The sequence below is a fragment of the Homarus americanus genome, unplaced genomic scaffold (genome assembly GCF_018991925.1).
Source record: "Homarus americanus isolate GMGI-L3 unplaced genomic scaffold, GMGI_Hamer_2.0 scaffold29478, whole genome shotgun sequence".
NCBI classification, from domain to species: domain Eukaryota; kingdom Metazoa; phylum Arthropoda; class Malacostraca; order Decapoda; family Nephropidae; genus Homarus; species Homarus americanus.
The window spans coordinates 774,237-799,681 of record NW_024747997.1 but is presented as its reverse complement, the minus strand read 5'-3'; the positions used below and the strand labels follow the sequence as shown (position 1 = coordinate 799,681).

General features: G+C 37.8%; 1 protein-coding gene across 3 annotated transcripts in view; it reads left to right on the top strand.

Moving 5' to 3' along the window:
• Positions 1-25,445, top strand: part of LOC121879913 (serine/arginine repetitive matrix protein 2-like) — a 97,018-nt gene that overhangs the window by 22,829 nt on the left and 48,744 nt on the right. The gene's annotated exons all lie outside the window — the stretch shown is intronic.

Below are 25,445 nucleotides of genomic sequence, written 5' to 3'. Positions count from 1 at the left end.
TGTTTGCTTGGCTCAGGCCCCTCAGTTATAAACTTGGAAATCAGACCACAAAATATATTGTACATTTACCCACCTCACTGCCTTTCTATCAGCACTTGTTGGCATGTTAAGGTATTCATCATGAATTTAAAATAATATATATTTCCATTTGTAACTTATCAGTGGGATAGGTTTTTACCACATTATATATATATATATATATATATATATATATATATATATATATGAGATACAGTATGTGGTGTTTGTGGTCAATTTTCTTTATTGTTTATTCACTGTGCAGTTGTTAATGATTTGTTTGTATACAGTATCACCCAAATAAATGCCTGTTGATGTGTATGTGTATCAGCTCAAGCCATTGCTCATCAGGTCATCCTTAAGTTTATTGAAAGCTTTTATTGATTACAAGCTGTCTCTCTCGTGAGTGCTTGTAGGCTCAGCTGTGAGGCCATTTAGTCCTGTGCTTATTATTGGGTAGTAATTTAAACTCCTTTATTTAGATACATTACAAGCTCTCTGTTTTTGGCGAACAAAGCTTAGAGAATCTTAAGAATGTGTTTTGTAGATAAAAATTCACACACACAGATGTAACTATAATTAAGATAGTGTACTATTATAAAAGTAACTTATATACACTTGAGGTGGACTTTGCTCATGAGACTGCATGGTGAGGGTGGTGCCCTTGTTCACTGCACACTTACAAAGTTTGTTTACATCTGTCAGAATGTCCTCTCAGTGTTCGGTGCTTTTGTTTAACTCTAGTACTTTACCAAATGCAGTATGGCTTCAAAGAGTCCACACTTGGCAGAAGTGATGGTAATACTGCAATAAGCCATGTCAGGCTAATGTAACTTGAACAACAAGATTACAGTTTTCCCTCTAACCATATTTTATTATAAAAAATTATATAGAGTACATTACAATACAGTCCTGTATTTTATGATTTATCCTTTTCAATGCAATCCCTCCAGATATTAAGATACATGTATTTATATATAAATTACATCCCCCTGCCCCCTCCCTTGACTTGTCAGTTTACTGATTGAGCAGTTGGTCTGTTTTTATTATAACCTTCATTGTTCAGGAGGAAACCAGGATGCCCAGAGAAAACCTGCAATGTTTGGTGGTGTAACACTGGATAACTGTCTTCTCACATCAGACTGTGGGACTGAACCCACAATGCAGTAGTGAGAGACAATTGCTACCTCTGTTTATGTAGGATGTGTAGTGTGGCTTTCATAAGGTACACTCATTAATATTCCCTCCCAAGCACATTTCATTTAAAAACTATTAAATATCATACATTAATATTTCCAATGCAAATCCTTCAGATATTAAGAAACTGTATTATATTTTGGTACTGTATACATTTCACTGGTAGGGAGATTTGTCTTCACTGTCTTCACGAATTATGTTTCATATTTCGGTAGAGCAGAGAAACTTTTTCACCAGAATTTAGCCGACTTATAGTCCAGCACCAACTAGGATCCAAGAGTTCCAGATTACAGGAGTTTGGCTTGTAGTAACAATATTAGTGAGAAATGATGATTTTCTACTTGATATTTATTAAATTTATTTTTACAATAGGACACATAAATTAACTGTATGCTCTAATGATGCTTAACCTCTAATTGGCAGCTACGGATTTCCTAATACATTATGGGCAAAAAATAAAACGAAGGGCACATGGAACATATATTGATATAGACCATAATCCCTAAAGCTAACATCCACTGATGATGGTTGCTGTTTATGGGTTACCATATACTGTATTATGGCATATAAGACACTCTTTTTTTCTTAAGAAAAATGGCTATATATGTTGCTATCTCCCCAAGGCTAATGAATCCCCCAACTGCAGAACTAAAAATATGTTATTGTTTACTTAAACACATTATTATTACATTTAATTAATTAAAAAAATAATTATTTTAGATATAAAAACTGTATTTATAACCACTGATGATGATAACCTGAGATGATTAGCATCTGTACAGCTGGCACCCAACTCTTTAGAGTTAAGCAGTAACTGTTTCTGAACTCTTAGAAGCATTATTACAGTATCTATTAATGTCATACCTGCAATATTTATCTTCTTATTATTATTAGGAAACATCCTTTAGCTTTTGGAAGAAACTTAAAATTTTGATGACAATGGCGAAGAATGCCGACAGCCATCACTGTTCCTTTGTAGTGTCTCATTTTGTGTGCAACGTCATCAATCAGCGTGCACCTGAGTGTTTAGTGTGGATATCTTAGTGCAATGAGTAACAATCATAACTTTAACAGCTGAATGAATACTGACACTTTTAATTTGACTTGACCTTCTTTTTAAAAAAATTATGGCTACAGGAGAAAAAAGATAGTTATACACCAACTTGATATTTTCTGTCACATGCTGCTATGCAAAATTTTCATCCCTGAAAATGTATTTCATATACAGTACAGTATACTGTACAGATTTGCTGTAGATGTAACTTGTGTTTTTTAGTGCAGTATCTACGGTAAATATAATACTAACATAATGAAACCTAAATGTTTGCTAACTAAGAATTTGTGCCTCCTTCCTGCCTCTGTGACAGTTCAGTTTCTATTCTGTTGAACAAAATTTCTATCATTTGAACAATGTATGACCTAAAAATATTTGTATTGGCATTTTATTAAGTCTTAGGGGAATGTACAGTACATACTGTACTTAGAATAGTGTTGCTTTTGTATCTTTTAGTTGTTGTTGGGAGGTAGTTGTTTGTTTTGTACGGGTTTAATGTTTTACAAATGGTGAAATTTGCTATGGTCCAACTGGGCATTTCATGACCCACTTATTACATGTATTTCTGGTTACAATGCTAACCATTAACACCGTCACACACCATGACACATATAGACGTCAATGATAATCTTGTTCAATTGGCACGCCCCAATGCGTCGTTCAAGATAAATTTTTCCAAAAAATTTAGTAATTTCGATTGATGCTTGAGATTTTGGCATGTCATTCTGGTAGGCCTACTCTCTCTGGTAATCCATCACTAATTTGTTACTTGGCAACATTCCATAGCACACTGCCTATGAGACATCAGTGTTGAGTGAGTGAGCCCTTTAAATTTTATCTTTATATCCACTGCCACACATTTTTGTCATCCATTGTTCAGTATTATTAGTCTGGGAAGTGTTTACAAAGTATTTATTTATTTTTCCATATTTTATGTATAGTATTCAACTTTGCAACCATCATGTGTGTAAAATGTGCCTTAATACCCTTCTGTAGATATGATAAACATCTGAGCTATCTGTAAAGGTGATGAAAAGGTTGTGAAATGTTTTATAAGTCTCCATATGAGTGTTTTTAAAATTGTATTTGTTTATTTTATGATATTTCACATGTTCAAACTTGTATGATTTCACATGTGTGAACTACATAATAAATTCCCTTTTGTGGATTCAATAAACATCTCTGCTACTGACAGTACAGTATCTGTAAAAGTGATGAAAAGTGTTGTGAAGTGTTTTATAAGTGTTTATAAAGTGGCTGCTGTTATATTTCAGGATATTTTGACTTATATAAAGTATAATATGTTACCATCCAGTATAACAGAACAGTACACAATGTATGGATAGAATTGTTTATTTTTTTTCTAAAATTGCTTACAGCCAAATTCTAAAACTAATGCATTACTTCACATCCTCAAAATTATTTCTTCTTTTTCACTTTTCTTGTTTCTTGTTTTAAAGCAATCAATTGTATGTATAAACATATAAAGAACTGGTTGCCAAAAATCCTATCTGGAGAAAAAAATTGATACATTGTGACTTCTGTGCAAGGTCACAACTAGTCCGTGCGTTGGAGGGACACTTGTTATAAATAAGGCGGTGTGCAAGTGATATTAATTTAATTATATGCATGGCCAGAAATTGGAAAGGTGAAAATATTCCCACTATTAGTAGCACCAACCACCTCCTGCAGTCATACCAATTAGCTTACAGTCTCTTATCTAAACTAATAAATGAAGTGATGAATAATATTTCCTGTTTAAGCGATTCTGTTTGATTTTACAACAGAATATTTTCTTACATTTCAATGCCTTTAACGCTAAAAAGAGGCACCAAACCAAACCTAAGTATGAGTTGTGTTTTCAAGAACCATCCTCTTATTATTAAAAATTTAAATAATTTCATTACTGTATGTAACGTATACAGTTGTTCAAAAAATCAATATTTACAAAATTGTGTTAAGAAAATATGGCGCAACAGATGGAGGATTTTGACAACCCTACCGAGACAACAGGAGTCAGTTTTTTTTAGTGACTACACTTTTTTTTATTATTATTATTGTAGTACTGTACATAAAATGAGTCTTGGGAATTCTTCTTCCATATTTAAGGGGGTTGTCTACTGGAATGCATCTCTAGTTAATGGAAGTCAATGGAAAAATGTGTTTCAAGTTACGGACAACTGTTTAGGAATATCACCTTGTCATAACTCGAGGGATGCTGTGCTGAACTTCAAGAGTCTGTTGCTTAAATAGGAAATGTGTGGAGTGGAACTTGTGAAGAGGGTGGGATGACCATCACAGAAGAGGGACACCATACAGTACACTACTTATGAAGAGTGTGGACACCATACAGTACACTACTTATGAAGAGTGTCTTTGGCAAGAGACATCATAACCAATCAGAGGACAACAGCTGCCATGGTAACTGGTACAGTATTGGATTTTTGGCTCAGAGAAATATCTTGGCTTGAAGGAAAGCTCAATTATAACTAGAGAAGCAAGAACAGGATAAGACGAGAAACACTATGTCAAATGGTTAAATGTGTGATAAATGATTTACAGAGCTGGGACTGAAGTTTATCATACATAAAAATGCAGCCATTAAATCCAAGAAAGAGACACACACAGCAGGTGATGTATCGGTCAATTAGACGAGAAATTGGGAGACATGATATATGAAGTGTCGGCCGAGATTTTGTATTCACTGTCCACTTTTCCCAGATCATGCTGCAGTCTACAATTAAAGAATGTCTGTACCTAGTTGTATATAATATAACTCAAGTACACTTGGAAGAATGGATAAAATTTATATTTATATTTACTCCAGAATAAATAGGAAAAGTAAATCATGAGTGATCCGACCTAATCACCAACCTGTAGATAAGAGTCATTCAATATTTCCAAGCTGTTCAGTTTCCATGGTTGTTAAACCCAGTAATTTTCCTTCCCATTCTTCTGTGACTCCAACTGGGATGATAATTTAGTGTGATTATTGGATATGATCGCACCTTAACCAGTGGCTGTTACTTCAGGGGGAAGACCCAGCCATGGTAAATGATAGCGCACATGTTTTTTTATAAGGATATAGTCCTCACCCCACACCACTTTGTTGTAGACAGCCGAGTGCATTTCTGCACAGATGGTGACCTTGAGTAAACCTACTCTATCTTCATGCACTGTATGGGTAGTCACACCAGAGATTCACTCAAGATGCAGAGAATGGTATGCTGGCAAGGCAAGAAGTGGGCCGACACAGTATTAGCAAAATATCACAAGAGCTGTCCACATACGATATATGTTTGGCAACTACTGTAAATATAATTTTCCTCTTTTTCACCCTAATTATCACTGAATTTCACCATGACTGCCCTCTGTTGTTCCAGAGATGATATTCTTTGCTTTATAAACTAATCTCCACAGTACATGTCCATAAAGTACCGCTGTCATAACTGATTATTTGTGAGTACGTTTTATGTATGGTAATACAGTGCCCTGTTGATTCTTATCAGTTAACTGGATGTTTGGGGTTTAAGTTATGCTGTGTACCAAAAATTTTAAATAGCTGTAGTTTGTATGCATAAGTAAATTGGCATTGACATAATTTATTTGTGTTTTGTGATGCCATTAAGATTATATATTCCTATATAGTGTATACTGCCGGTAAGTAGGCAGTAAAGCACAATACATTTGTAATGAATCGGTTCTGATATTTCATTAATGAAGGAATTTATTGAATCATGTTTAAATGAAATTTGTGTTAACACCTATGTACTGTAAGTAGGAGTTAGAGCTTATGAATGACATGCTCTTCTAGGTCAAGTTCATGAAAAATTGTAAACTTTGAGGATGTAGTTTCCAAGTTTAAGGAATAATGTAAATATTTAGCATGTTATTGTACAGTATAGTAGCTGTGAACATCCATCAATAGATAATGTCACTAATAATATAGTAAATATTACAGTTACGTTTCAAGGGATGGGGGCTACTACTAAGCACTTGGCTGACTACAGTATTCACACCTCACGAGGCAATCTGACATCAGCTGCCTCAGTGATCAACCCACATGTGGATGACAGTTGAGTCCGTATCCTGTCAAGACATAACGCGACAAGCCTTATCGTAGGACTCAAGTTTCAGCATCGTCATTATCCAGCGCTGCCCACACACGATTGGCCTCAAAGTGTTGAGGTCCATATTGTTCATTTACATGTTCAGAGGCCATTCTTTTTCTTATTTGTTTTGTATCAATGTTCTGAAGATTTTCCCTGAGTACAGGAAAGATAGTTTGTATCAGCTACTCTTCTGTGTTTTACTTACTGTTCATTATTGTCATTTTCACACATGTCTTGTAGTGTTTAATATGATCCTGGTTTCTCAGTGACATGTTAACAATATTATTTTTGTTTTTTGAAAGCATCAAGGAAATCATGAAAATAGTTGCACACTTATGTTGATTTCCTCATTTATAAGCTGAACTTCATCTTTTTTTGTGAATACAGTAGAAACCCAGTCATCCGGGCAACCGGAAGATTCAACTAACTGGCACCAAAATGAAATAATAATAATAATAAAATTCCTCTTAATTCAGCCAGTATTGTAAGTTTTAATTCCGTACACAATGGGGATGAGCTGCCATATTTATCACAATGATAAACTAAAACCTAATACATAGCATATCATAAAATACAATAGCACATATTTTATGTACAAAAAATAGCTCCTTCCGCGTTCAAACCATCCTTTGGGTGACGCGACCTACTTCACCTAAGCAGTCAACCAGCTGACTCACAGACGTGTGGCTGCCACTCTGCGCTGTGTGTATAGCATATAGTTATAACCCACCGCCTCCATCCACATCCGCTCTTCATTTTTTTTTTATTAAATAAGTCATCGCTTAACGTCGTGGTTTCATTCCTGAAAACCGCAACGTTAACAAAATCAATTTTCCCCATAAGAAGTAGATGCGGAAGTTACATTCCTCAGCCTCCCTTTGCCCCATAAAATACATTACATATACATAAATTCAATAAAATTTTTATAGGAAATAGTATATATTATACACCCAAAAAGATAAATAAACTAAATAATTTTGTATTGTACTCACTGATGGGCGGAGGTGGAGCGAGTGTGTGGTGGGTAGTGGAGAGGAGGAGGGTGGCTCCTCCCGCTCTGACTGGGTGATGCGCCGTACAAAGTAGCCCGTGACGGAGTTATACCGAATCGGTGGTACGTTGTCTGAATCATGGGTATCTAAAGAGTAGCGACGTTATAACAAAACAATGTTGTCGGGGGCAACGTTAAACGAAGACTTACTGTGTTTTCTTAATTTCAAAGCCACATTAGAGTACGGTATTGTAATGATTTTCAACAATTTTTATAGTTTCATTACAAGTAACAATATACGAGGCTAATGAGTGTGCCATGTTACTGCCTCCACACACATGCACTTCCCACAGATACACACCCATGCTCTTCATTTTTGTTATTTTATAGTTTTATATTGTTTTGTTTTTTATTTCTGAGCCACATCATTTCTATAGAGTTGAATAAGTGTTAAAGAAGTCCATTTTTCTGAGACAAATTTGTGAGGTCACCCTGTAGCACTGTGTATTGTAGGGTTTATTGGGGGATCCTAAGAGTGATTTTCAGCTAACCGGAAAAACTGTTTATCCGGCACCTCTCATTCCCTGAAGGTGTCGGATAACTGGGACTCTACTGTATTAGCTAAACATTGACCACATTTTCAGTATGTCTTGAAAAAAGGGAATTCATACAAACATTATTTTCAATTTCAATTGTTTATTCCTTGATAGAGGAAGCGGGATCCTAGTGCTGTCACTAGGTACCCCTGTACAATGACACCAGAAGCATCTGGCAAGTGTGACAAGTATATACAGCATAAATATTATAAAGGGGCTTACTAAAGCCTAAGGAAGGAAGGATATTCCTTTAACACATAATTAATGTTTTTTACAAAATATCTGGTCAGTATGGGGAGGATCATCGTGTCTCCGTCAGGGGGTCGTGGAGTGGTGGTCCAGCAGGCGTCACGGAAGCGTTATTAATTTTTATTACTGTATCGTGGATCCTAAATAGAGAATGAGGGCCTCGCATTTGGGATAAATCGTTTTCTATCAAATTAACCTCTTATGAGAAACTTAAGAATATTTTCTTGACCCACAGAAAGTTGTGCATACTCTCAAAACAAAATTAATTTTATAGATTAAAATGTCTTTTTAAAGCTTATGTACAAATATCCTGTGTGTAAACATATCTTAAAAAAAAAACAGTAATGAATAATACCTAGAGAAAACACATCAAAAGGGCTCTCTCTATTGCTTAGCTAAACCGTCCATATTGAAATTACAGCACTTGCTCCTACAAAGAGTCACAACACATATAAAAGATTATCCCATACAATACTGTACATCTAAATCCTGAACAAACAGTCTGTATCCTTCAAACTCCTCCCAAAGAAGCATGGCTTCGCTAGTCAGAAATAATAAGAAAAACACAAGAGAGCTCACCTCTCTACTCCTAAAAGTAGTTAGAACAATACAACTCGGGTCCAGCAACAGGAACACATGAGCTGCTCAGTACTGCGTCACTTACCTCACACTATAGTTTGATTGTGGTTCGGGCAACTCTCCACCTTCTTGTAATCTCACTCTTCAACTTGTAACTGAAAAGGATACTATGGACAATCCAGGTTCTGTCAGTACTACAGTAAATCACACAACATGGCCAAAAACAAAATAGAACACAATCATGAAGTGAATGAAAACAAATTCAAATGGATGCAGGAATACATGTCTATAGTGTTTGTCTTTTTCTTACTTTTCTTTTCCAAGTTGTTTGTTGTCATGATATTGGATTATTTCTGTTATAATCTGTAATTTGTCAACAGTTTACTGTTTAGTACTGTAGTCCCGATGTTTATGATCAAAATTCTGGTGTAACTGCTAACTTTCTATGGGAACCCCTTGTTCTCTCAAAAATTTTGGTCTAGATTAGAGGCTGGGCCTGTTGAACCACTTTCTAAATGGTCAATCTCCATTGTTGGTTTACTGTATGGTACCTGAAAGGCAGAAACAAATACAGTACATTGTAAATAAGTCCACACTGTACAGGAGAGAACATATCCAGGGCTAGAAGTAGATGATACCAGCAGACGTTTTGATGGCCAGTCATTGGTGTAAGTGGTCAAGTACAGTCAGTACCCAAGATATCCATCTAACCTGTTTGAATATAACGAATCAACTACCTCAGCATAATAAATATCTTTTTCATCCCTTAGCTGGATCCCACCTGTTTTATGGAAAAAGGGGTTCTCAGTGGAAAGGGACATTGTCAATAAGGCTTAAAGATAACACCGCCGAGATAACTTATCCGGTCATATATAACATAATTAAAGCTATCATCCCTTTCCTTTGTGCACTGCTGTATATCAAGAGAACCCCCAAGGATTAATGATAAGCTTATGTGTCGTACACTCTTTCAGCATTGAGTTAGCAGCCACCACATAGTTCATTGTTATTTATTAAGGTAAAAGAAAAGTTGTTTGGTCATTCTTTTGTGTAATGATGAACTTCACAATTTGTTTCCTGTATAGCCAATCCATGACGCAGCCACCTCATGGGACTGGTATTCTAACATTTTGTAAGAGAAATAACTCTCTCTATCCACTGGGGTTGACATTGGTGCAGAGCACTTCCGGGAACGAGAGATTTCCGGGTAACAAGACAACTCTCTCATAGCAGGAAAAAATTCCTCATCCCCGGAATTTTCCGGGTAACGGAAAAAAATTTCTCGGAAGTTCCAGAAATGGCCCACTACATCATCTCTCAAATCCGGAAAAAAATTCCCCATCCCCGGAATTTTCCAAGTACCAAGAAAGGTACCTCACAGTCTTTGAGCCACTGTATGACACTTTTAGCAGTGTGGCATGGGGCACCGTCCTGCATGAAAAGGCTTGCCTTAGCTTTATCAAATGATTCAGGTAAGAAATCACTGAGCAGTTCAAGATAGTTGTACCGATTCATCATCTGGTTCTTAGGGAGGATTACTAGTTCACCAACACCATAATACGTAAAGGAAGCCCAAACCATAAGCAAGGCAAGGTGCTTAACAGTCTTTACAGTGTACTGTGGGAGGAGTGCGTCTGAGTGGGGCGGGCGGTACACCCTCCCACCACTACTCCCAGTCACAGAAAACGTAGCCTCATCCGACCACAATACACTTCTCCGTGTCTCTAAATCCCACACTTCATATTTCTTGCAAAATTTCATTCTATTTTCCTTCTGTCTCTTTGTCAACAGAGGTTTACGGCGGGCACGAAAGCTCTTTAATCCCAGGTCATCGTGCAGGGCTTGTTGAACACAACGTAACGAGACGTGACTCAGAAGATGGGGATTTCGCTCTTTCACTTCACGTGCTGTGAGTGAGGGATTGGACCGAACTTGTCAAGAAATAACCTTAAGTGTCCATGGAGACACTAATTTAGGCCTACCAGACTTAGGTAATGGAGCTGTTGACTCGTCCTCTCCAAGGTCATGGAAACGTTTGACAAGATTTTGAACAGCTCGTAATGCCACACCAGTCTGAGCCGAAATTTCTCTCGGTACATGGTTCGCTTTGTACAATGCAATCACTGCTGCAATATCGTCTCTTGTAGTAACCCTCCTGGACATCTCTGATGGCCACTATGTTGGGTTAATGCACCTTAAACTAGACAAAACACGGCCACATGGCGCGGGAACCCGCACAATAAATCTTCCCCTCACAGTTGCCAGAGGCGCACTGACTACAAACCGTGATGTGTACTCAGTTGCCAAATGTCACCACTTATCAGCAAACCAAGCGTTTTGACAACTCGCATTCCAGGACAGCCTTCACAACGTATGATCTTATTTTTGCGAGAACCTAGTTCGTCGGCCCTATCGCGATTTAATATTCCGCGCAGACTGTGTATGTGTGTGTGTGTGTGTGTGTGTATTACAATAATATTCTATCCTAATTGACTTGAATAAATACTATGATACCATATTTCTGAATATTTTCATTAAAATCCATCAAAATCATTTTCCTTGTCATCGTCTGCAGCACCAAACAGCTTCTCCCAGTCCTCTCTTTGAACAGGGCTAGAGGGTACGTGTTTTTCGAATCGTTTTCAGTTAAAAAACTATTACATCACTCGTCTATTTTACCTAAACTGCGCCTGAATGAATATATTCTCGGAGATAAATAGTAGTTTTGTGGAAACGTGACGTATTTCAATGTAAAATAGGATAAAATACATGACGAAAACAAAAGACTTTACCTAAGCTTCCGATGTTCTTGAGATGTTACTCGTTTTTTTAATGGTTTTCGGTTAAAATTCTGATATATTACAATGATATTCTATTCATACTGTGCTTGATATAATACATTCACGGAAATGTAATATTTTTCCTGAAATTACATACGTATTACAGTGGAAAGTGGGATAAAATCATGACGAAAACAATGACTTTCGCTTTCTTTCGTTCAAAAGATGTTACCGTAATCGCTTTTCGAATGGTTTAGTTTAAAAACTGTTGTATTTCAATAATATTCCCTTCTAATTGACTTGAATAAATACTTGAATGGAAATATACAATATTTTTGTTGAAACTACCCGGGTTTCAGTGTAAAGTGTCGTAATAATAAATGGTAAACAATTTGCCTTCAGCACTTGTGTTTCATGCACGGCGAGCCTCAGTTTATAGGACGTAGAGCGTTTTTAGTGGTTTTGTTGTTCCATTACCCTCAAAAACGTGGGTGGAACTATAAACGAGGAATATCATAAATTAACGATTTCTTGGTCAAAAAATCAGGGTCGACTGATAACGAGGGGGGGGTTATAGACGAGTATATACGGTATGTTGTCACAGTTTGATTGCCCATTTTAAAGTGACGACCACGTGGTCGCTGTGCAGCTGTGGCGCTCACGCATGCGCACATGCACACAAATGCCCGCTAAAAAAAAAAATCGTTTTTGAAAAGTCCGGATTCTCGGGTGGTCCAGATTTCTGGCATCCGGATTTTTGGACTTTTACTGTAAAATCAATTATTGGCGGACAAGGCGATCAGCTGATGCGCTCACCAAAACGTGTTTCTCGTTAGGCTGTCGTTAATAGAATTTGTACTCGTTAATAGAACTGAAAATCCTTACGGGAGGTAACTCGTTAACTGAAATCTTGTAAATTGAACCACTCGTTAATGGAGGGACCACTGTATACAGTGTGTGATCTAGATGTATGATAGTTATTTTGTGGGTCCCTTATTTTTGACCTCACCTGACTAGTCACGTCAATCCCCTTCTCTTAAGCTCCTCTACGTGTGTGTTGGTGTGGGGATTAGTGGATGACATCATTATGACCTGACCTCATGTTTTTAAGGTCACCCTGTATATTTAAGCCTCTCTCTGTCCATGTAGTCCAGTTGCCTCTGAAGATGTCTTGAATAAAGACGAAAGCTAAGGTGCTCCGTTGTTTCCATTTTCCCATGTGATTTTATCAAGATATATATATATATATATATATATATATATATATATACACATACACAGTGGGGTATGCTATAACAAATCTAATTGGTTCTAGAACCTTGTTCGTTATAGCATTCGTTCGTTATAGGATTAATCCGTTCCAGGCCCCCAAATATAACCACTTAACACTGAAAAATATAATATAAAATTGTAAAAATTGTAAAAAAACTGCATAAATATGCATCTAAACCCCTGAAATAAAGAATATCATTAATACTTGTAATAGAAAAATAATAAATTAGTAAAAAAAATAAATAAATAAATAAATAATGTTCGTTGTAGGAGTTTCGTTCGTTATAGCATTCTCAATTTTATAGGTAAAACCGTTCGTTATAGGAATATTCGTAGTAAGATCCGTTCGTTATAGCATACCCCACTGTGTATATATATATATATATATATATATATATATATATATATATATATATATATATATATATATATATATATATATATATATATATATATATATATATATATATATATATATATATATATATATATATATATATATATATATATATTGCACTCTCCTTAATTTGTATGTTTTTCAAAATAAATCACCTGAAATAACCAAGTGGTTCTGAAAAGCGGTGTAGCGACAGGCTTAAAAGTTAAGGCCTGTAGATTCAACTGTGCTATCGTGGCTCCTAAGCAGGCTTGGGTCAGATGCAATCCCACTTGGATAATTCCCATCTGGACAATTGCCTTTTCTGTTATGTATACTGTACAGTACAGTATATGTAACTGTAATCACTTTAAGTCTTAACACTGCTATAACAGTATTCTTGGCTGGTTGTAACCTGGTACAGTAATGTACAATACTGCACAACACAGATTGTATGTGTAAAGAGGAGTGAATGAGCGAATAATGGCAGCCGGCAATGACTTAGGCATGTCATGTTGCTAGGGTTCAGATAGACTATGAGGTACATCAGCCAATCATAGGCATCCCATGTAGTCACATGACAGTACAGTACAGTCATCGTGCATGAGCACTCTCAGCCTACTCACCCAAGCGCTCGGTGGATGATGCAATTGCTCGGAAATTTATTCAAATACCTGAAATTGGGAGATTCTGGCTAATGGGGATATTCTGTCATGTTTTCAGTGTAATTATTGTAGGTTATTTCATATTGAATGTGACTCTTTAGCTACCTCTAAAACTTTTATTTTTTATTTTACTAATAATTGGACACTGCCCAAATGCTGCATCTGTGAAAGCCGCTACTGTTCACTATTATTTTCAGAATATTTACTCACGTATTTTGCCTGCATATAGTATACATCGTTATATTTTGTTATGGTTTATACAGGGGGCTGGCCAAGAATGACATGGGGAAGGTAGTAAGATCTGTCATATCATAGTTAAGAACCTGATAGAGGCTGCAAGACACCACCGAGCATGGATAACTTCCTTCAGGTAATCCATGCAAGGGTGGAAAATGGCTGTAATATATTGAAGATTACAATGATGACAGTCTAAATTGTGTTTTTTTTTATATTGAATATGAGAGGTTTTTTTCCTTTACAAGCATTAAATATTATTTGGGATGCCTTGTGAGTGGGATTGTACTGCTTCAATGCACCATGGTTGGCTGAGGCCCATTACATTTGCCTTCCTTGACCGGTGTTGGTGGTATATACAGCGGTAACACGCATAACTCTCACCAATATGTCGAGTTTTCGAGCCTCGGCCCAGACACGTGAGAAGGGTGTTATCCAGTGTGACCCTCACAACCAAACACCACAGGTTTACCAGCCCCCAGTCTCCTCCTGTACGAACCTAACACTGGATAGACCACCCAAATGGCTAGTAAGCTGATAAGTGGCAAATATGATATAAATAACTTACTACTGTACTGTACTTCACCACTGTCTTTAAACTACAGTAATATATGCAATATATTATGTATTCTTATCATCTGTGTTGTTAAGTATGTAACAGTAAATCATATTCTTAATGTGCTGGTTATAATTTCAATTATATAATTTCTTTCATGGCAACATCTTTTTAGAAAGTAGATTTTGTTAAATATTTATTTCTCACCTTGAGGGCTGATATGAGTTGATGTGGATAGTGAATAAAATGACCACATTTATTCTGCCTCTGAGAATTAGGTTCAGGGGCAGTAGATTTGTGGAAGGTACAAGAATTCTTGTCACGTGTATCTCAGATATAACTGATAAAATCCTCTGTGATAATAAAACTTTTATTTTTCAGGGAAATGTAAAAAAAGCAATCAAATAAATACTAAAACTATGGGCTCTTTTTAATTTCCTTCGTGGAAAAATCACCAGCTATATTTAAAATGAGACGTTCTCACTGAAAAATTCAGGATTTTTAGGTGTGTTAACCAGCAATTCGATTTTCACCCATGACACATTCATTGAGAGACCTTTTTGGTCATATGACTTGCTGCAATGGTATCCCCAATTTCAGTTGCAGGGTTTGATACCAGGAATGTGATGTAATGGCATATGAAGAAAAATGAACTAGAGGGATAATTATAATACACTAATATCTCCGTTAGCCGTAATCCCTCAAACCCGGAACTCTTCGATAACCGGAATTGAAATTTTCCCCCAAAAAAATTTCCGGAAAATTCCGGCTGTAGGAACGATTTTCTGAGGGGCATATTTTCTGGAAAATTATGAGAACAAAAATTCCCGATACCCAGAAAATTCTGGGGATGGGGGAGTTTTTTTTTCCAGATTTGAGAGATGAAAATTGGGCGCATTTTCTGGAAATTCCGGAAAAGTTTTCCGTTAACCGAAAAATTCTGGGAATGAGATTTTTTCCGGCTTTGAGAGAGTCGTCTTGTTACCCGGAAATCTCTCATTCCTGGAAGTGCTCTGCACCAATTGTTCCGGCTAACTGGGATATCATTGTACAGTATATATTTTATTAGGGACTAAAATTTAAGTACTTTACTGTACTATAGAGATGTGTCGAAAATATCAGCAAGGTAGTACAGTATTATGGGTGTCTGTAGCTGTAGATCAGGTACTGGTGAAAATAGGACTTGAATGAATTGACAGGAAGGAGGTTTAAATGTTTTAGAGTGTATGTAGGAAAGAAACTTTGAAAGTACTGCGATAAAGGGGCACGTTAAAGAACAAACATAAGTAATTATTCCAGTACAGTCAGTTCTGCTACAACCCGATAGTTGTGTTCTTGTAAAACCTCACGTTGTAGAAATTTGCGCAATAGAAATAACGGCTTATGGAGAAAATAGGGTTAGGTGCAGATTACTCGAAATCTAAAAAAAATTAGTAGTTAGCCTAACACAAAGGATAGCACAGTCTAAATAAATGTTACACTCATATCTAATAATGAAGTCATACAGTAAATGTAACACTTTACCTTGAAAAAATATGAATATAACTTGATGGGGGAGAAGGGTGATTTTGAGGTTGAGTCATGCAGACAGGGATGCGATCACCAGAACGCTTCTTGGAGATATTCTTCTTTTCCATATTCACAGTTAATATCACAAAATTGGAGAAATAGTAAGCAAAAATCACTGAGGACGCTTCAAAACAACCCACGTGTTTCAACTGATCGTGTGATGGAAACAGAGCGATGGTGTAAAACGCTATTAGTCCACACTGTGAAACATTTTTTTTTTTTTTTCATACAGTATTTATGGGAACAGCTAAATTTGCAAAAAAAGGATGAAATTTATAGTCTCCATCAAATAACACTTCACAAACAAAACACATGAATCAATTGAACATGTGTTGTCGAGCGTGAACTGTAAACACTGCATAACCCTGCGCCAAGCGACAGTACACTTAAAACGTTCGAGTGGAATCGCTCTACAGCCAATACGCATTTGCGTTTTACAAGTACCATTCTTCTATTCATCAATCACGTTATAGCCAATTCGCATTGACAAAACACACTTTGTAGCCGAAAGGACTGTACAGTATTTGAATAGGGAGAAAGACTTAGAAGCTGTACCTGGTGCCATTCATATTTCTCAGTTTTTCTGTTGAATTTATGGAATTCATGGGCACCCCCCTATGTGATCTTGGACTGCACAGTGCATTCAAACAAGGAGGAGGGTTGAGCTGGTTTCCTGCTGTATTCTTCATGCTTCAATGGCCTACTGAGGAGTGCCTGTTGCCAAATGTTCCTCTTGAAGTAAGAGAATCTCTTAACCCTCTCACTACCAGGCTGAACATGGAAATTTCCTGCTATTCACTACTTGGTGGTGAAACTTTGGTCATCCAATGAACTGTATATTATTTTATGGTTATTTTTTTCACATGTATTTGCAGGTAGATACAGTATATGTAATTTTCTAAAAATCACCCACTCCCCCAACTTACATGCTCATGCCATCCTACATACAAAATGTGAAAAAAAAAGACTTCTCATAAGGTTAAAAACATAAAGGGAATAAAAATAAAAATTGTGTGCTGAGTGTCAAAGTGTGGGATTTCAGTTACCCTGAGCTGTTTCCCATGTGTTTTGCAATAGATGATATATATCTCATCCTCCTGTAGTGTGTTTCTTTGAACTAATAAATTACTCTGCCAACGAACCTGCAAAGTACTTTTGCTGTCCTAACATCTCCTGTAACCCCAGACAGAGCAAGAATAAGAACTGTTCACTGAGTGAGAGTGTGACCCAAAGACTTAAGGGAAGAGGGGGTTGGTGTTTCACATTTCCCACACAGGCTAAACAAAGTTGAACTTGCCCAGTTACATCCAAGTACCTTTTATATTAAGTCTCCTTCCACCCACACTCACTATCCACATCATTCATGCACTCACTTCTCCCACTGTCACATCTCGCCATCTCTCACTTAAATGTCTCTTCTATCCATATTCCCAAATCTTTCTGAATCCATTGACCCATCCTTACACTCACATGTCTAGTCTATTTCTTTTTTCTGACGGTAATAGGGTTTACCTCACTGTTTGACTCAACTGAACTATTGTGGTTTGCTGATTCTATATTAGACAGCTGCCAACTGAACAACTTTTGTTGACATTAAGCTTGTATTACAATAAATTTATGGTGCCGTCTTTCTGGTTGTTTTGATTGCTAATTAATTCCTTCTGTATGATGACTTTCTATTTTATTTTGGCTACTGCCAAGTGAGTTTATGCAGCTGGGGAAGTTCCATCTTGTAGCCAAGGGGTTAAACAAAACTTCACTGCTTCTACAAGATATACTGTAGATTCAAACCTAACCATACTCCATTTGCTCATAAATGCCTCCTTTTGCAAAGGAACACTTTACCTAGAACATGAATTCATCCCCCCTCTCATCTTATTGTGACTTCAAAATTTTCATTTGGCTAGCAGTATACTGTAGTTGATTACACTTAGTTGAGGAAACTCTCAGTATTGTCAAAGCGTTATTCTGTGTTATAAATTCTCCCAAGTGATAAACACTTTCTGTCCTCGCCCCTAGTATCCTTTGCCCCCTCCCCACAGACTCCCACCCCAACACACCCGTCCCTCTCCCTCCCACTCAGGCAAATGCTTCCAATTCACTCTTCAGAGTTCAGGGCTTGCACCTCAGGAAGAGAGGATTGGCAATGCTTAGTGGTAAATGCCGGAGTGGACACAACTGTACCTATCCATACATTTAGTCATCTACCTATACATCTATACCCTTTCCACGCTAACCTAGCTTGTAAGACACTCCCCTCTTCTATACTAATAGCTGATTGGTTCAGAGAAAATTCAGACACAAATATGTTCACAATTGGTAAGCAGACCTTTTATTATCTAAAGTACTGATGTTAGATATCTGAAGTATGAAAATGCAAATGATTTCAAGACATTAGCACTTCAGAGAAGATGTTAGAAAATTTAAAAAATTTATCATAAAAGGTCGATATAAATATGAGCAGCCTGGGGGGGGGGGGACGCCCAGGGTAACCAATCGGCTATTTGTAGCTATAGACGAGGGGCGTTACTTAAGGGCTAGGTTAGCGTGGAAGTACTATCGTCACCTACCCACTTATTTAGTCACCTACCTACACATTTAGTAAGTCGGCTAACAGTGTGCAGGTGAAGCTGTGCCTAGGAGTATCACAATAGGTGGCCAATTGTCCCATTTTAAAGGAATCTTTTTGCTCAGACTAATAGTATTTTGGAGTAACATATACTGTACTGTAATGGCCTATAAAGGAAGGTGAGAAAGCTGTCTAAACATTTGATACTTAACCAGAATAACATTTTTGTGATGTGTCGTCTAGACTATTTCATGTGCCAAAGGCCTCGTGGTCATAGTTGTACAGTACACCTTTTCACATATCCGTTGAAACATTGTTACATAACTAGTTGACAAATTTCATAACCGAATGACAGAACACATGTCAAATGACAATCTAAAATAACTGTTCGTTCATGCTAACGGAAGTGATTGACATAAGTTATGAAGTTGACAGACGTGAACAATAAACCGACAGTCTACATATAGTTTGAGAATGGAACAATTGGAGAATGACATACCACCAACAGTTATTTTAGATTGTCATTCGATATGTGTTCTGTCATTCGGTTATGAAATTTGTCAAATAGTTATGTAACAATGTCTCAACGGATATGTGAAAAGGTGTACTTGGCTGAATAAATCTATTTCTAGCATCAAGATGAGGAAGATCAGTATTCAGCAGATGTGATGGATTTTGTGACCTTCGGTAGATCTCCAGTGACTGGAAGGATGCCAATTAGCATTTTCCTAATAATAGCTGCTTTTGAAAATTCTATCTTGGTAAGAGAGAGTTTACTTGTTTAGCTTCTTTTTAGGTTGAAAGTGGCTCAGAAAATCTTCACCAAGCTGTCAAGGGTTTTATTAGCCCTGGTGCTCTTCTCCCTGGGAAGCTGAAACAAACTTCTGTAACAGGAATGAATTTCTTACTTATCTCAATTTATACAGGTGTACCTCATATAGCGATTGTTCACTAAGCAACTGCAGTATTCGGTTTAGTGATTCAAAATTTTTTACACTTTTCTCATTTAACAATTGTCAATTTGCGGTCTAGCGATCTTCGGCTCACTGGGAAATTTTGGATGCACTGTGTCGCATGTACTGTATACTGTACGTACCAGTAAATGTGTGGAATACGTATTGTAAATAAAAATAATGATAAATAAAATAATAGAAAAATACAGCATTGCCATTTGGCAATCATTTCATGGGACATGAGACAGAGGACAAATGAGAGATTCTCACACCACTTCTCCCCTTCCCACTCCCCCTCCTCCGCTCTGTGGGCTAACTGCCGAGCACATAAGAAATTATTATAACGATACAGGGTACTTTTATGTTTATTACCTTGTGATATATATATATATATATATATATATATATATATATATATATATATATATATATATATATATATATATATATATATATATATATATATATATATATATATATATATATATACTGTATATATATATATATATATATATATATACATGGGGAGGGGGGTATTTTATTTATTTATTTATTTTTTTCATACTGTGAATGATTGTGTGTGCATCTAACAAAGTAAAAGAAAATGAAGAAAATTATGTATATCTACTCAAAATTAATGAGTTGAGCAATAACAAAGCTCACAGCTCAGCCTCACCTACGCTGAGTGGCGAGTCGGGCGACTCGACTACACAATTATGTGCTACGTATATTATTCCTTGTTATCGCTGGTTTAGGATATTCTTTCTCATTATCCTTTGTTTAGCAATAATTTCCCTTCACAACCAGTTTTTCGGGAATGCATTCCATTTATTCAACGAGGGTCACCTGCATTTTGTAACTACTCTTGCTGTGTTCTTTGTTTTTATATTAAACATTCATATTGTTTATATCTTTAATTCTCTTAACTTCTTTTATTTTTACATTAATATTAACATGGAGGAGTGGATAAGGTGGAATGAGAGAGAGGGAGTAGAAGGTGGGAGGGTGTGTAGGCCTGTTGTGATCAGCCCCTCCTCCCCCAAGGGGCACCGCCTGCATCATGAGACGAGGCAGCCGGGAGAGAGGAGATGAGATACAGAGAAGAGAATAATCTGTGGATATGGAGGAATCTACAGTAATTGGTTTACTAATCATTAATGAATTACATCAGACAGGTAGAGTATAGGAGATGATGTATATGGGGAGGATTAACAGTCTCCATTCACTACATAACATGAAGGCATTTATGATGTTCTTCTCAGTACAAAGAGAGATTGATAACACTTGGAATCTTTTCTGTTTATCTAAGCACTGTTAATCATGACAAGCTGACTGAACAACCTACACTCCGAACTGATTAATTAAAAGGTGCCACAATCCTGCAAAATGACATCTTATAAGGAATTTTACCAAATAGTGATATCCCCTTTAGCTGGAATAATTGGTGCAAAGCTCTTCTGGGAATGAGAAATTTCTGGGTACAGTAAGCCCTTGCTTAACGTCGGGATTAGGTTCCTGAAAACGCGAAGTTAAGCGAAACAACGTAAGTGGATCAATTTTCCCCATAGAAATGGATAAAATACGGGAGTTACGTTCCTGAGCCTCCCTTTGCCCCATGAAAAAAGTCACATATACAGAAGATCATTGCCATTTCTATAGATAATATTATATAGAACTACAGTACTAAGTTTGTATTGGTACTCACCGATGAGCGGAGGTGGTCGAGCGAAGGAAGAGGATGGCGGGAGGGGAGGAGTATGGCAGGAGCGAAGGAAGGTGACGAGTCACTGAGACTTTGCGGCTGCCTCCTCCTCGGCTGCTGGCTGTTGTGAATAAGCTCCTGCCATCCCGCGACGAAAAAATTAATCCAGTGTTGACTGCTTGCAGTGCTTGGTGCTACTCATCTTCTATTCCTTATAGATCTCAGTGTAACAACCAAGACTGTCATCAATGCTGCATTGAACCTTTGAGCTACGTTCTCTGTTTGGGTCGTCATCTATAAGGATTGGCATTGGTTGCTGGAACATATTGAATGATTCTGCCAACCTCTTGGAAGTTAGCGTTCGTTGAGGTTCTTCTTCGTCGTTGTCTTCAATGGGACTGTGTTCTGTTAATTGTTGCAGATCTTCGTTGCTGAGCTCTTCTGTATGGGATGCCAGGACGTCCTCAATATCTTCTGATTCCAACTCATCAAAGCCTGCCTGTCTAGCCAAGCTGAGGATATCCCTATTCACAGCTGGGACCAAGTCCGTGAATCCCGTAAAACTGTTGACGCACTCAGGCCACAGTTTACTGGCAGCTTCACCAGTCATCTTGATGTTGTGGAAGTTATACCTGCGCTTAAATCATTGAAAACATCCTCGGCTGGCCATAAAGGTCTCTTCCTTCAATCCTTCTCCCTCTTCTTCCTTTAAGTCATCAAACAGGGATCTGGCCTTATGCTGGATAACAGTAAGGCTCACAGGGGCATTACTTTGATTCTGGTCCTCCAGCCACATTGCCAGCATCTTTTCCACCTTTTCTATCACAGTGCTTCTAGTACGAGTTGTCTTAGTAGCACTCAGAGAAGAACCACTTCCAGCACTAACCTTAATCTTGTCAGTGTTGGTCCGGATAGTACTCACTGTTGTGGGAGTTAGACCAAGCACAGCTGCTATGTCCACAGCACGTTCCCTTTTTTCAAATCAGGTTAATACATCCATTTTCGTAGCCAGGGTAATGGTCTTAAGTTGTCTTTTCACTACACTTGCATCAATAGCACTTGATGGGCACTTGGAAGTCATTTTGAATGGTTAGAGTACAGTTTTAGAGCAAAAACACTTAAGCACTCACGAATGATGTCAAGTCGTAACAGAGACTGGCTTGGCGTCGTTTGCGGAAGCTGTGACGTTCCGAGAGAGAGGGCAGCGCACCGAGCCGAGAGAGCGACGTAGTGCCGAAACAACGTTAAGCGGGCCGACATTAAGCGAGGACTTATTGTACTGTCTTAGACGAATTTCTCATCCCCGGAAAAAATCCCACACTCCCGGAATTTTTTCAGGTACAGTACTCGGGTAAATTTTCGAGGGTCTGAACTACGCATCTCACATGGACAGACACTATTGCACATCCCTGGAATGTTTCCAGGTACTGTACTGGAAAAAGTTTTCAGAGAGACTAAACAAAGCATCTCCCAGAAACAGATACAGAGCTGTTTTTATTTACACGATTACTGTACCACTGTACATATACATTATATTGTAAATAAACAAAACATACTACACTCACCAGATGCTTTAGCTACTTCACTCCTGAGCAGTTGCTTCAAGTATATAAAGTATTCATTGGTCCTAACTTGGAGTACTGCTCTCATATCTGGGGTGGCTCTTCTGTCCAACTGTTAGATAGGGTGGAATCAAAGGCATTTTGTCTTATTAACTCTCCTCCTTTAGTTGACAATCTTTCTTCCCTTTCTCTTCGCCACAATGTTGCTTCACTCTCTCTCTCTTTTACAGGTACTTTAACGGGCAATGTTCGGTGGATTTGGCATCCTGTGTATCGCCGGCAAGGCCGTGGGCTCGTAACACACGTCTTGCCTGCGGTGCCCACCGTTTCTCTGTGGATGTCGGTCTCACTAGAATAATCCGTTATAGTGCATCCTTCTTTCCTCACACAGCCAAACTGTGGAATGCTCTGCCTTTTTCTGTGTTTCCATACTTATATAATCTGTCTCACTTTAAAAAGATGGTTTTCCGGCATCTTTGTGGTGTAGATTAATCTAACCTTTTTCTTTTCTATTTTTAATTTCTTTCTATTCTTATTTTTTCGCCCCCCAGGCTCCTTTGTGGGTCGTTCGACCTGTGCCCGGGTGGGCTAATTCCTGTAAAAAAAAAATTGCTATCGTCTTGAGCTTGTGATACGATGCAGGCAGGCCTACCTTTGTCCTGTACCATATACAGTACTGTAGCAGGTATTACTACTGTAACTCACTCTCCTCTCCCTCCATGAAGGAGTAATTGTACATGCACAGTATACATACAGTACAGTGGTCCCTCGGTTAACGAGCACAATTCGTTCTAGAAGGTTGCTCGTTAACTGAAATTTTTTTTAACCGAAACCATTGTTTCAATGGGTTTTTGGGTAATTGGTTCCAGCTCACCGAAAATTGTCTAAAGTCAACAAAAAAGGTAGTAAAGTACACTTTACTTTGAGGTGTGTATGTAGAAGGCTCCTGGATGATGATGATGATGATGATGGGAATTAGAATGGGGGTGGAGGAGAAGGGAGAAGAGAAGGCATTGGGATGGAGGAGAAGGCACCCCATGGTGCCATTTCACCCATAAAATTTTAGTTCACTTGGTGTAATTCAAGATTATTTTCTTTAAATCAACACTGCACTGCATTATATATTGTCAATATAAAAAATAAATTTCAAAATGACCGATAATTTGACTGGAAACACAGAAAAAAGCGTTAATGATGAAGAGAGTCTGAAGCAAGATGTTACCTCCACTGAAAAGACACAGAGACTGATGCCTGTATGGTGTGTTGACAGGCTGTTTGGTGCGCTAAAAACTAGTTTCCCTGTACAGTACTGTACTTAAATTATATTAAATAATTGTTAAAATTATTAAAAATTTTAATACAATTAACCCTCACTTTACGCGGTTAATGTAACCCGGAGGGTACCGCGGAAAGTGAGGAACGCGTAAAGTGATTAACATAACATATGGGATTAATTGAAATGGAGTCCGGGCCGATCCCCAAACTCCACTTTTTGACGACACACAACTATGTTGTAGTAAAAATTTTATCTTAACTTTATGATGGTATGAAAAAACAAGTAATATAGAAGAGGTTAGGTTAGGAAAGATAAAGGTTAACATAGGAAAAATAAAGGTAAGGTTAGAAAACTAAAAATTAGGTGTAACTTACGGTAGTAGAAGAGATGGGTCGGCATACGGGGATGGAGGCTGGTTCCGAGGCAGAGGGCAGATTACTGGCCCTCAGGTGAATCACCATTACTAGGTGAATCATCATCACTGTCACTTACAGTTGTCAGGGCTTCCCTGACAAATCCCTCAAAGTCAACTTCACTGTCACTATCACTGGCTTGGGCTGGCTGTGGTGGGTTGCGGGCGAAGAAATCTGTTATGCTTTGCTGACGGCTGGCGTTGATGTTGTCGTGATACACCTTGATGTACGGCTCCATAGCCTGCACCAGCCGGGTATGGAAGACTTCATAGCGGTCATCGTCATTGTCGCGGGAAAGGAAGGACTTCATCTTCTCTGCACACTCCATGGCACCCTTAATATCACTATGACTTAAATTGTGTTCTTCGGAGACTGACGCACCTTCTTCCTCCTCTTCACTGACGTGTTCTTCTTCCAACATCTCGTCGGCAGTCACTTCAGGATCTCTGATCACCTCCAGGATGTCGTCGTTGGTGGTCTCGGAGAAGCCTGGAACTGTAACAGTCTGCGCAGCTTCTCTGGCAAGGTCCACTGCTACTGCAACATATAGAAGAGGTTAGGTTAGGAAAGATAAAGGTTAACATAGGAAAAATAAAGGTAAGGTTAGAAAACTAAAAATTAGGTGTAACTTACGGTAGTAGAAGAGATGGGTCGGCATACGGGGATGGAGGCTGGTTCCGAGGCAGAGGGCAGATTACTGGCCCTCAGGTGAATCACCATTA